Source organism: Erinaceus europaeus, chromosome 3 (genome assembly GCF_950295315.1).
Source record: "Erinaceus europaeus chromosome 3, mEriEur2.1, whole genome shotgun sequence".
Taxonomy (NCBI): Eukaryota; Metazoa; Chordata; class Mammalia; order Eulipotyphla; family Erinaceidae; genus Erinaceus; species Erinaceus europaeus.
Genome location: NC_080164.1, coordinates 38,847,938 through 38,860,279, shown reverse-complemented (window position 1 = coordinate 38,860,279; position 12,342 = coordinate 38,847,938). Strand labels below are relative to the sequence as shown.

General features: G+C 39.6%; 1 protein-coding gene across 7 annotated transcripts in view; it reads left to right on the top strand.

The window, feature by feature from the left end:
• The window catches only part of DCDC2C (doublecortin domain containing 2C), a 203,194-nt gene that overhangs the window by 58,610 nt on the left and 132,242 nt on the right, over nt 1–12,342 (top strand). The gene's annotated exons all lie outside the window — the stretch shown is intronic.

The window sequence follows — 12,342 nt, the reverse complement described above, 5'->3', positions numbered from 1 at the left end:
AAGAAGTGTACTGTTGAGCTTCCAAATTTTGGGACTGTTACTAATCTTTTGTTGATTGTTAAGTGTTAGTTAAATTCCACTGTGGTCTGTGAAGATGCTTGGGATGATTTCAATGCTCTTGAATTTGATGATGCTGTCTTTGTGGCCTAACATATGGTCTAACCTTGAGAATGACCCATGTGGGTTTGAGTAAAATGTGTATTCCAGTTTCTTGGGATGAATGACTCTGAAAATGTCCAATAGTTCTTGTTTATCTGTCTCTTCATTTAGCTCCCTTATGTCTTTATTGATTTTCTGCCTGGATGATCTGTCAAGTTGCGAGAGTGGGGTGTTGAAGTCCCCTACTATGATTGTGTTACTGTTAATATATTGCTGTAGCTCTTTCAGTAGAAGTTTGATATATTTAGATGGCTTCTCATTGGGTGCATAGATGTTAATAATTGTTAAGTCCTCTTGATTGACTGATCCTCTGAGCATTAAGTAGTGTCCATTCCTATCTTTTTTAGTCTTATCTATTTTAACGTCTATCATGTCAGATATGAGAATAGCTGTTCCTGCCCTTTTTTGTGGGCCATTGGCTTGTATGATAGTTTTCCATCCTTTCACTTTAAGTCTGTGTTTGTCTTGTTGAGTTAGGTGGGTTTCCTGTAGACAGCATATTGTTGGGTTGTGTTTTCTGATCCATCTTCCTACTCTGTGTCTTTTAATAGGTGAATTCAGGCCATTGACATTTATTGGTATCAAAGACTGAAGATATTTTAACGCCATTCTTGTAGAGTTTTAGAGTGTTTTGATATATGTCCTATTTGTGGTGGTCTGATTATTTATAGGAGACCTTTCAGAACTTCTTTCAGGGCAGGCTTGGTGATAGTTGATTCCTTCAACTGTTGCTTGTCTGAGAAGGTTTTGATGCCTCCATCTAGTCTGAATAACAGTCTAGCAGGATATAGTATTCTTGGTTGAAAGCCTTTCTCATTGAGCACTCAATAGATATCTTGCCATTCTCTTCTGGCCTGTAGTGTTTGTATGGAGAAGTCTGCTGCTAATCTTATGGGTTTTCCTTTGTAGGTGACTCTTTGTTTTTTCTCTTGCAGCCTTAAGGATCCTTTCTTTATCCTTATTCCTTTCCATTCTAAGTATGATATGTCTTGGTGTCTTTAGGTCTGGGTTAATTCTGTTTGGGACCCTCTGGGCTTCTTGAATCTTTATGTTTTTGATCTTGTCTAGACTAGAGAAATTTTCAGCTATTATGGCCTGGAAAATGCTTTCTTCCTATCCTTCTCTTTCTTCCTCTGGTATGCCAATAATGTGTATATTGTTTCTTTTGAAGTCATCCCATAGGACTCTGTTGTTGTTTTCAGCATCTCTTAATCTCTTTTTGAGATCTCTTACTTCTTTTTTAGTTGTCTCTAATTCATCCTCGATCTTGCTAATTCTGTCTTCAGCCTCATAGATTCTATTCTCTCTGTCCTCTACTGTTTTCTGGAGTTCATCTATTTTGTTGCCCTGCTCTGATACTGTTTTAGCTTGTTCAGCTAGTTGCCTTCTTAGCTCAGCAATTTAAGCTTTCAGCTCTCTAATAACCATGAGGTAATTAGTATTTTCTTCCATATTCTCATTTGTTGTTCCTGTATTTCTGATTATAATTTTTTCAAATTCTTTACTCACTCCTGTTATTATTTCCTTAGTAATGTTTGGATGTTGAACTCATTATTTTGTCCTTCACCCTCTGGAGGACTTTTAGCTGGACTCTTGTCCTGGTTTGATTCTCCAATATTTCTTCTTGTTGTTTTAACCATTTTATATATTGTTATGAGTTCCCTTTATCAGTACTTTTCAAATTATTGATCACTATTGCCTGGATTGACTTGTGTCTTAAGTTAATTAAAGGGTTCACAGTGGCAGAAGTTAACAGTTGTTTCAATAGTATTTAAATCTCTGAGTTGGAGCTCAGTGGTTCAAAAGCCTCTTTTTTTTTTTCTTCCCTGTAGGCTATGGGAGCCTGAGGGCTTTTAAACTATCAATAGGCTTCAGCTTAATCACTGACTCCTGACCAAGAGATAAAGCAGGGTGTGGCAGAGATAATCCAGTGGTTATGCAAAGAGACTTTCACAGCCCCTCAGCTATGCCACTGAGGTATAGGTCTTCTCCTGAGTTTCCTGGTTAGATCTCTGTCCTCTGGTGTCCCTCCCTGTTGCTGCTCCAGATTCTGAGGGTAGTAGCAATGGAGACTCAGAGTTGCACTTGGTGAGTCTCTAGGGAGTCCTCTTCTCCCTTAAGTTGTCCCCTTGTTTGTGGAGCAGACTGGAGGTGGTGTCTCAACTGATAAACTGCTGAACTGTTATCAGTCACTTAATCTCTCCTTAGGCTCCTCTCCTCTCTGTCACCAGCCACATGCGTTTGTACTCACTGGTTATTTACTGGGTTCCTGTGGTCATTCTAGTCCTGTCTTGTTTCGGTCCCGGGTGGTCTCCTTTGGTATTCCTAGTTGATCCGGGAGAGGAGAGGAGAGGAGAAGAGAGAAAGTGATCTGCTGCTCATAGCTCCGTCTGTGGAAGTTCGATTATACGTATTTTTAATCTGTTTTACTCATTCATTCATCTGGCAACATTTATTGCAAGACTACTATGTGCTAGGTGTAATGAATTCAGTCTGACCATGACTGGGTCCTGTCCTGACACCTTCAACCAGGTGGGTAATGATAGGTAATGATTCAATGATTCAGTGCTGCAGTTGGTAACAACAAGACCTCTGGTCAGTCTGGAGTCAGGGATAGTCACAGGGGGTGACAGTGACTGCATTGAGTTGCACTTGGAAGTCTTGATACTGGATTGGAGGGTGATTTGGGCAAGGTGGGGTCAGAGAAAAGTGGTTATGACAATATCTGCCCAGGGTTCTAGTGAATGGGAGAAACAATCAGATTGTCACAGGAGAAGGGGGAGAGGTCAAGTGCCAAAGGTAGTGGGGCACAATCCTGAATATATAGAAGGCTGTGACCTGGTGCAAGAAAGATCATCATTTGTGAGTGGCAAGGAGGAGTGGGGAGGTAGCAGAGGAACATGGTTAGGACATGCCATGTAATGCTATGACACATCTAGACTGGATGCAGAGACCTGGTGGTAGAACCTTCTCCAGGGTTATGCTCAGACTCTTCGCAGCTCTAGATAAGAGGGAAAAGTAGAGAGATGAATTTGTCCACAGGTGAGTGTGTGTAGAACAGGAAGGGCAGAGGGTGAGTGAATAGTGAGAGTCAAGGTGAAGCAAGTAGAGACAGAGTTCCTACAGAAGAAAACTTGGGAGCATCCAGTAGTCTTGGACCAAGTATGGCTGTTAGAGTGGACCAGAGATTGTGGTGACAGAGGTTAAGACATTGGTGTAGGGAAGTCTGATGGGGGAATGAAGAAGCCCAAAGTCTTGCCATGGACATGAGTTGAGGAAAGCTTAGGAAGTGTGTGGTATGATGCTGATCACAGTGTGGGCAGCACTGGTGCTGGGTGATAGGCACTTGGGTGTGGGGTGGTAGTGGAAGGGAGGAATATTTGCTCTGTTCTTCCTTTTTTGGGTGGTTAAGTCTCTCCTGGAGGTGAATTAGGAAAAAAATTGAGTTATAATCCACAGTTGTATTACTGACTCTGAAAATTAATCTATCTGTTTATGTGTGGGACATGGAATAATATTTAATACAGCAAGAGTCGTGACCAGCATGGTACATCAAAATGTTCCACAGGGGGAGATGTGGAAAAACAGCACTGTAAGTACCCAAGTGGTTCTGAAATCAGTTGTGAATATTAGTGTCTTATTCGTAAAGAAGTAGAGACAATAGTGTAGATAACAGCGGAAAAGTAATTACAGAAGCCAGAACTCCTACTTTCTGCGCCCCATAAAGAATTTTGGTTCATAATCCCAGCAGGGGGAGAAATGTTAGGGGAAGATGACCAGAGGGCTCTGAACTCCAATTCCATCAGGACACAGAGAGAGAAGAGGAAAAAAAAAGGACATTGAGAAGTAGTAATAGGTGTAGGTGTGACTTAGAAAGGAAGAGAAGGCAGGATCATAGAAAAAGTGGGCAAATATATATATACAGATAGTTAAAGAAAGAATAGCCAACCCATGTCTGTGACCTTGAGAAAACTACTGCAGTTTCCAATGGAGGGAGTGGGGATACAGAACTCTGGTGTTGGGAATGGTGTGGAATTATACCCCTGTTATTCCATAATTTTGTAAATCAATATTAAATAACTAATTAAAAATAAAAGTAAATATTTAAGATATAAATATAAACTTAACGTGGACAAAAAAGACTTGTATCATTTTGTAAGATGCAAGGTACAATAGTAGAATTAATTATGTCACATATGTAGATGGCGGTAGTGATGGTAGGGTATAATCATGGTATAGGAGCAATAAACAGCAGATATCAGGTATTTAGAAAGAAAATAGGATATCAGATCAATATACTTATCTCCACTTCACTTCTCACCAGACTTAAATTGGTTTGTTATGGATAACTATAGAAAACGTGCAGTGCTTGGAAATAAAAGAAATGCTTAAAACGCACAACTAGTAGATTTGAAAGAGTGAAATAATCTGCACATAAGTTTTATATTATGTATTTGATAACCACTGAATGGAAAATGCAGTCAATCTTCATTTGTTTTTATCTATGTGTAGCATGGTTTAGTTTCTGTTGCATCTTTTCTATGTGTGTCAGTCAGAAACTTAGCCAATTTCTCAGCTGTAGTTGATCTATTAAACAGTTTTGAAATTGTGGTACAATACATATATGTATATTCCAGAGGTATCTTTATGTAAGATTGTGTGGGTCTCTGCATGAGGATTATTATTGATACTTGTGTTAGAAAAATACATTTTTAACCAGAAAAATACAACAGTAATAACTCATAGACTGTAAAAAAGTACATGGTGGTTGCTAGAGAGAAAAGGCCAGGGGGGAGGGAGGAATCTTGTTGAAAAAAAAAAAGGAACCTTGTTGAATATTTTAACATTATTTCAAAGCAGACTGTACATTAAGAAAACAACCAAATTGATTTTACTTTTTGAAAGATTTAAGGGAAATGTAGAGATAGCTACACGTTCTCTACACCTCTAATACCTAACTACATTAAGATAATTTTATGTGAGCTTAGGATAAGTCAAAGTTTGGGCTTCTTTGTTTATTTTGTTGTCAGATGACAAATAAACCTAGAAAAATAGTTGGAAAAGAAAGGTCATTTAGTAATTGACATTTTATTTTTAGTTATTTTTTTATATATAAAAAGGAAACACTGACAGAAGTCATAGGATAAGAGGGGTACAACTCCACACAGTTTCCACCACCAGAACTCCCTATCTCCTCCCCTCCCCTGATAGCTTTCTTATTCTTTTTAAAAATTTCTTTATTGGGGAATTAATGTTTTACATTCAACAGTAAATACGATAGTTTGTACATGCATAAAATTTCCCAGTTTTCCATATAACAATACACCCCTACTAGGTCCTCTGTCATCCTTCTTAGATCTGTATTCTCCCCACCCACCCACCCCAGAGTCTTTTACTTTGGTGCAATATGCCAATTCCATTTCAGGTTCTACTTGTGTTTTTTTTTTTTTTTTTTGATCTTGTTTTTCAACTTCTGCCTGAGAGTGAGATCATCCCGTACTCATCATTCTGTTTCAGACTTATTTCACTTAACATGAGTTTTTCAAGGTCCATCCAAGATCGGCTGAAAACAGTGAAGTCACCATTTTTTACAGCTGAGTAGTATTCCATTGTGTATATATACCACAACTTGCTCAGCCACTCATCTGTTGTTGGACACCTGGGTTGCTTCCAGGTTTTGGCTACTACAAATTGTGCTGCCAAGAACATATGTGTACACAGATCTTTTTGGATGGATGTGTTGGGTTCCTTAGGATATATCCCCAGGAGAGGACTTGCAGGATCATAGGGTAGGTCCATTTCTAGCCTTCTGAGAGTTCTCCAGACTGTTCTCCACAGAGGTTGGACTAATTGACATTCCCACCAGCAGTGTAGGAGGGTTCCTTTGACCCTACACCCTCTTCAGCATTTGCTGCCATTACCTTTTTTGATGTTTGACATTCTCACAGGAGTGAAGTGGCATCTCATTGTTGTCTTTATTTGCATTTCTCTGACAATCAGAGACTTGGAGAATTTTTTCATGTGTTTCTCTGCCTTTTGGATTTCTTCTGTGGTGAATATTGTGTCCATGTCCTCCCCCCATTTTTGGATGGGGTTATTTGTTGTCTTGTTGTTGAGAGTTGCAAGTTCTTTATATACTCTGGTTATTAGCCTCTTCTCTGATGTATGGCATGTAAAGATCTCCCATTCTGTGAAGGGTCTCTTGGTTTTGGTAGTAGTTTCTTTTGCTGTGCAAAAGCTCTTTATTTTGATGCAGTCCCATAAGTTTATACTTGCCTTAGTCTACTTTGTAATTGGATTCATTTCATTGAAGATGTCTTTAAAATTTATGCGGAAAAGAGTTCTGCCAATATTTTCCTCTAAGTATCTGATTGTGGTCTAACATCCAAGTCTTTGATCTACTTGGGATTTATTTTTGTATTTGGTGAAATATAATGGTTCAGTTTCATTCTTCTGCATGTTTCAACCCATTGTTTCCAACACCATTTGTTGAAGAGACTCTGCTTTCCCCATTTAATAGTCTGGGCCCCTTTGTCAAAGATTAAATGTCCATAGGTGTGAGGGCTTACTTCTGGGATTTCAATTCTATTCCACTGGTCAATGTGTCTATTAATATTCCAGTACCAAACAGTTTTGATGACAATGACCCTATAATGCAATTTGAGATCTGGGAGTGTGATGCCTCCGGTTCTGTTCTTTTTTCTCAAGATTGTTTTTGGCAATTCTAGGTCTTTTCTAGTTTCAGATAAACATTTGTAGCATTTGTTCTATTCTCCTAAAAATGTGCTTGGGATCTTGATGGGGATAACATTAAGTTTGTAGATGACTCTGGGTAGTGTATTCATTTTGATGATGTTAATTCTTCCAAGCCATGAACATGGAATACCTTTCCACTTCTTTGTGCCTTTTTCAATTTCCTTGAGTAGTGACTCATAATTTTCAGTATAAAGTCTTTCACTTCTCTGGTTAGGTTTACTCCTAGATATTTTATTGTTTTTGTTGATGTAGCTTTCCTATTCTTTAACCCTCTGGGAGTATGGACCTAGGGTCATTATAGGGTGCAGAAGGTGGAGGGACTAGCTTCTGTAATTGCTTCCCCGCTGAACATGGGCATTGGCAGGTCAATCCATACTCCCAGCCTGTCTCTCTCTTAGTAATTGACATTTTAATAATGTCTTCCACTTTGTAAAACAATTCTCTAAGTTATTGTTTCTTTTGCTATCTACATCTTTTGAGGTAGTCAAGAAAAGAAATACCTCGTGTTAAACTGTTTTATGTAGTGAAGTATTTATAAGCAGGGTATAATTTGACAGTAATAACCAGACTACCCATTTTCATACTGTTCACACCAGCAAAAGCTACAGTTTTCTAAGCATATTGTACAGGCTCACACATACAAGCCCCAAAACATGAAATCTGAACACAACACACGTTTATGTGTACACATATGTAACATGAACATGAGAAGTTCACATGTTCAAGTTGCCACGTCTATAATCTAAAAGTCACATATGGCTTACATTCTCAAGTCTAGATGTATACTTTTCTTTCTCTACATGGTCCTTTCTCTGTCTTATCCTAGTAGTGGATTTCTGTATTCCCCCTTTCTTCAACCTTTTTTTTTTTCCCTACAATGGGCTGTGTTCCTCTCCTAGAGGAGAAGGAGGTGAGGTGAATTGAAGGGCAATGTATTGAGCAGTTCAGTCCTCTGAGCTATGAACCAACCAGATTATCTTTTGGTTCCCATTGAGTTGGAAGCACAGATTAGTTATTGTGGCTTTAGTCCAGTTTAGTTGTCCACCGTTGTTTTTTATTGATTCCTCTAAAGTTCTGTATCTTATCACTGAATGAAGATAAACAAATAAGCACATAAACAACAACAACAACAATACAACTTCTTGGAACAAACATGACCTCTTAATCTCATCTATGAAATTTTTGGCTGCAGCTGTTTGATGTGTGCTGGGATGTCCAAGTTGAGTTTGCTCAGCACCCATGACCTCCACTACACCCCCTGTTAATCGCACTTTTCTTCCTTTCACTCTAACCCAGTCATCAGTTTCATTCATTATTTTGCTTGTTCCTATTCATGGTTCTGTCACTCTCCTTGGTACTCAGAAATAAACCTGGTCTCATATTGAACAGTCCTCATTGCCCTCAATATCTGCTAATTACCAAGTCTTGTAGATTCTGAATTTCTCTCTGTATCTCCCCCTTCCTGTCCCTCCTGCAAACTGGCACCATAAATAAATTTATTTCCATATTCCTTATTTCTCCCCCTTAAACAATACCATTACTATAATCTAGAATTTGATTTTGTGTTTGGTTCTTTTTGTATGTGATCAACTTCTTTGTGGCACCTTCTAGAATGTGCCTTAATACTCTTAAATGTCACAATAATGTGTCTAGAGGTGAACTTTTCTACCTCTTTTTTGATGTCTATGGATACTTTCACTTTAAAGGAGGTCTTTCTTCCTTTAATTTTACCTTTTTACTTTTTTTTTTTTTTAATTCTTACTATCTTGCTCTTGGTACTTCTACTCATCCTTATATTTTTCCTTTTTGTTTTTGTGGACCTGGGGTCTCATGCACATGACAATTTCTCCACCCCTGGACCAACATTATTCAGACAACAAGTCAGATCTATCTCTATCTGTCTCTATCTCTATCTCTGTCTTTGTCTCTATCTAAAACATTGTTGGAGCTCCTCTCAATGCAGTGGTATTCCCACATGGTGAGGGGGCTCCACATGTGCCCTATCTGGTATCTGTCATCTTTAATTCTTAACTTCATTTGTGAATTTTTTGCTATATCCTCATTCCTTGCTATCTCCTATGAGAATCATTTAATTAATTAATTAACTAATTAATTATACCTATAGGGTTATCGCTGGGGCTCTGTGCTGGCACTGCAAATCCACTGCTGCTGGAGGCCATTTTCTTTTTCATTTCAACTGGATAGGACAGAGAGAAATTGAGAGAGGAGGGGAAGATAAAGAGGGGGAGAGAAAGAGAGACACCCACAGACCTGCTTCACTGCTTGTGAAGTGATGCCTCCCTGCAGGCAGGGAGCCAGGGGCTCAAACCAGAATCATGGCCCAGGCCCTTGACCTTTGTACTATATGCACTAACTTGGTGTGCTACCTTCAGGTCCCCTAAATTTATCTTCCAAACAATACTTTTTGCCTCATCTGTAGTCATTTTATTAGCCACCTCTTTACTGTGTTCTTTGTTCCCACTCTTCTTGCTTCACATAAATATTTTGACTGGTTTCTCTCTTTATGGCTTCTTGCCCTTGTTTTATGCTGATAATCTCTCCCCTTATTTCTTTTATAACATTTTCATGTTTATGTTAATTTTTTGTTCCATCTGTTCCATCACTTCTGCTTCTGGTGGCATCTGCCAAACAACTTCACCATGTGGAGTCTGGCTGTCCCACCATACCCAGGCAGAGGCTGCTTGCTGGTGGAGGTCCCTTTGCCCTCTGCCTCTTGCCTGCTAAGGGCTTCTGTGCTTCCCTTATTCTTAGGGATGCTTGCCTCAGTGTTTGAGTCCTCTGGGATGACAGGTGCTGTAGTCCCAAGGCAATGACACAAGAACAGAACTTCAACAGTTGCTTTTTGTACAGAAGCCTTCTGCTCCATGTCATATGCCTGCCCTGCCCACAATAATAACTCCTGGATGGTGTCTCACCTTGTTTCTTACTTTGAAGTTTCCTTTTTTAAAAAAATTATTATTGGATAGAAACAGAGGAAAATTGAGAGGGGGAGGAGACAGATAGATAGATAGATCTGCAGTCCTGCTTCACTACTTGTGAAGTTTTCTGCCTCCAGGTGGGAACCAGGGGCTAAATTTTTCCTTTTAGAATTTCTCCAAGGTTGATCTAAGTCAGCAGTCTGTAAAAGGCAGGGTTCCAAAAGCAGCATCAGCACAAAGAGGCATGTATCAGAAAGGAAAGCCCAGATCCCACCCTAAACTTGGACCCTGCACTGAAAGTGAGGCCCAGTCATTTATGCGTTAGCTAGACTTCCAGGTGATTTTATGCACACTAAACGTTTGTGGATAATGACTGATGGAGGGGAGGAGTGTTGTCAGTGAATTCTGCCTTTTCGATGTGCTCTGTATGCAATATATTCTGTTTTTACCCCCATCCTGACCAACGTGGGTAACGGCAGCATTGTACACTTGACGTCGTGTAACTTACAACAGCTCACTAGTCTCCTCTGACAGGTGAGGTTGTTGAACTCTGTCACATTTGATCCACAGTCTACTTACTGTTGGCAAACCTTTTCTGTCATCCCATTCCTTGATAGAAGTCTCCAGTCACTGGCATACTTTAAAGATGACACTTTAGTCACTATCAGGCCACCCCATCAGTTGGGGCCCTATTCAGGGGGTCCTGAGATTCCCAAACAGACATGATGGGCCTAGACCTCGAATAAATTCCTCTCTCCAGTGTTACCAGTCATCTCTATCAGGAACAACAAAATAGACCTCTTTGTGGGTCCCTCCATAGGACCTTGCCCTCAGTTTGGATCAACCATGGTAAAGAATGTTCCATCCTCTGAAGGGAGGATGGACAACATTCTCTATGCTATGTTACACCTGAGGAAGATGTGTCCTGATATTGGGGCAGCATGGAATGTTCTTACTCATGACCACAGAATGTGAGGTCAGATCTATAGGGATGCAGAGGTCACATAGGCTCCTAAGCTGAATATGGGGCCCAGATCAGATCAAATCTATGGGGTTTACAGTCAACAATATCTATATAGCTTTCCCATATTTGGGAGCTACTCTCTTCCCTGATCCAGCTTTCTGATCCTTTATGCAGCCATGACATCATCTCCCTAGACAATAACTAAGATCCATCCTTTCAGGCTCAGGGGAGAAAAAACAAACTAGTATAGCCACAGGAATATAACTAAAATATGCCTACTAGCTATCTACAAAACAGAGACGACCCCCCCCCCCCCAACTCTTCATCTACACTATTCCAGCCTTTAGGGTCATGATTAGTTAACAGTATGTTTGGCTTTGTATGTTAACTCTCTTTTCAGCCACCAGGGTCCAGATGCTAGCATGATGCCAACCAGACTTCCCTGGACAGACTACCCCACCAATGTGTCCTGGAGCTCCACTTCCCCAGAACCCCACCCCACTAGGGAGAGAGACAGGCTGGGAGAGTATGGATCGACCTGTTAATGGCATGTTCATCGGGGAAGCAATTGCAGAAGTCAGACCTTCCACCTTCTGTACCCCACACTGACCTTGGTTCCATACTCCCAGAGGGATAAAGAATAGAAAATTTATCAAGGGAGGGGATAGGATACGGAGCTCTGGTGGTGGGAACTGTGTGGAGTTGTACCCCTCTTATCCTATGGTTTTGTCAATATTTCCTTTTTATAAATAAAATAAAAAAATATATAAATCTCCAGTCACTTTGACTAAATCAAACATCAGGCCTTCTCTCTAGAATTCCAGGCTCCTGAGTTTTGTGTTCACATTTCTTTATCTGTGCCTGACCCTTTGGTGAAAGACCTTGTGCTCTGGATTTTTGAATAGGTCTCTCTCACTTGATTTCATGTCACACCATGAAATCGCCCTTACCTCCTGCAACTTTTGCCTTTGTGAAGCCTACATGGCATTTACTCTTTCTTTCCTGGGACTTTGTTCCTCTCTGACTCTGGTCATATTTAGACTTATAGTTTTTAAATTTATATTTACTGTAGAGAAGCAATGACTTTCTTATTCATATGTTTATTTGTTGTTGCCAGGACTCCACCACTTCAGGCCAACTTTTTCAGATAGAGAGAGAAACAGAGTAACAGAGAGAAAGAAAGACACCACAGTGCTGTCATTTCTTAATTAATATTTTTACCCAAGGTAATTTTTGCCTCATTGTCTTGTGCATAATAAAGTCTCAGCACTGAATGAATTAAATTGGTTCCTGAATGAATGAATGAATGAATAAACACCTATGTGCCAAAAAAGAATACTAAAAAATGTAGACAAATACAAGTCTTTTGGCACTTTTAAAAAGGCACAAGATTTCTAATACATGCTTGCTTTACTTTCCAAGCATTATTGTAACTATATAAACCAATTTGGATTAATTTTAGGTGTTATTAATTAAAATTAAGTGAACACCAACCAAGAGTTTAAAATGTTCTTCAGGGCCTCC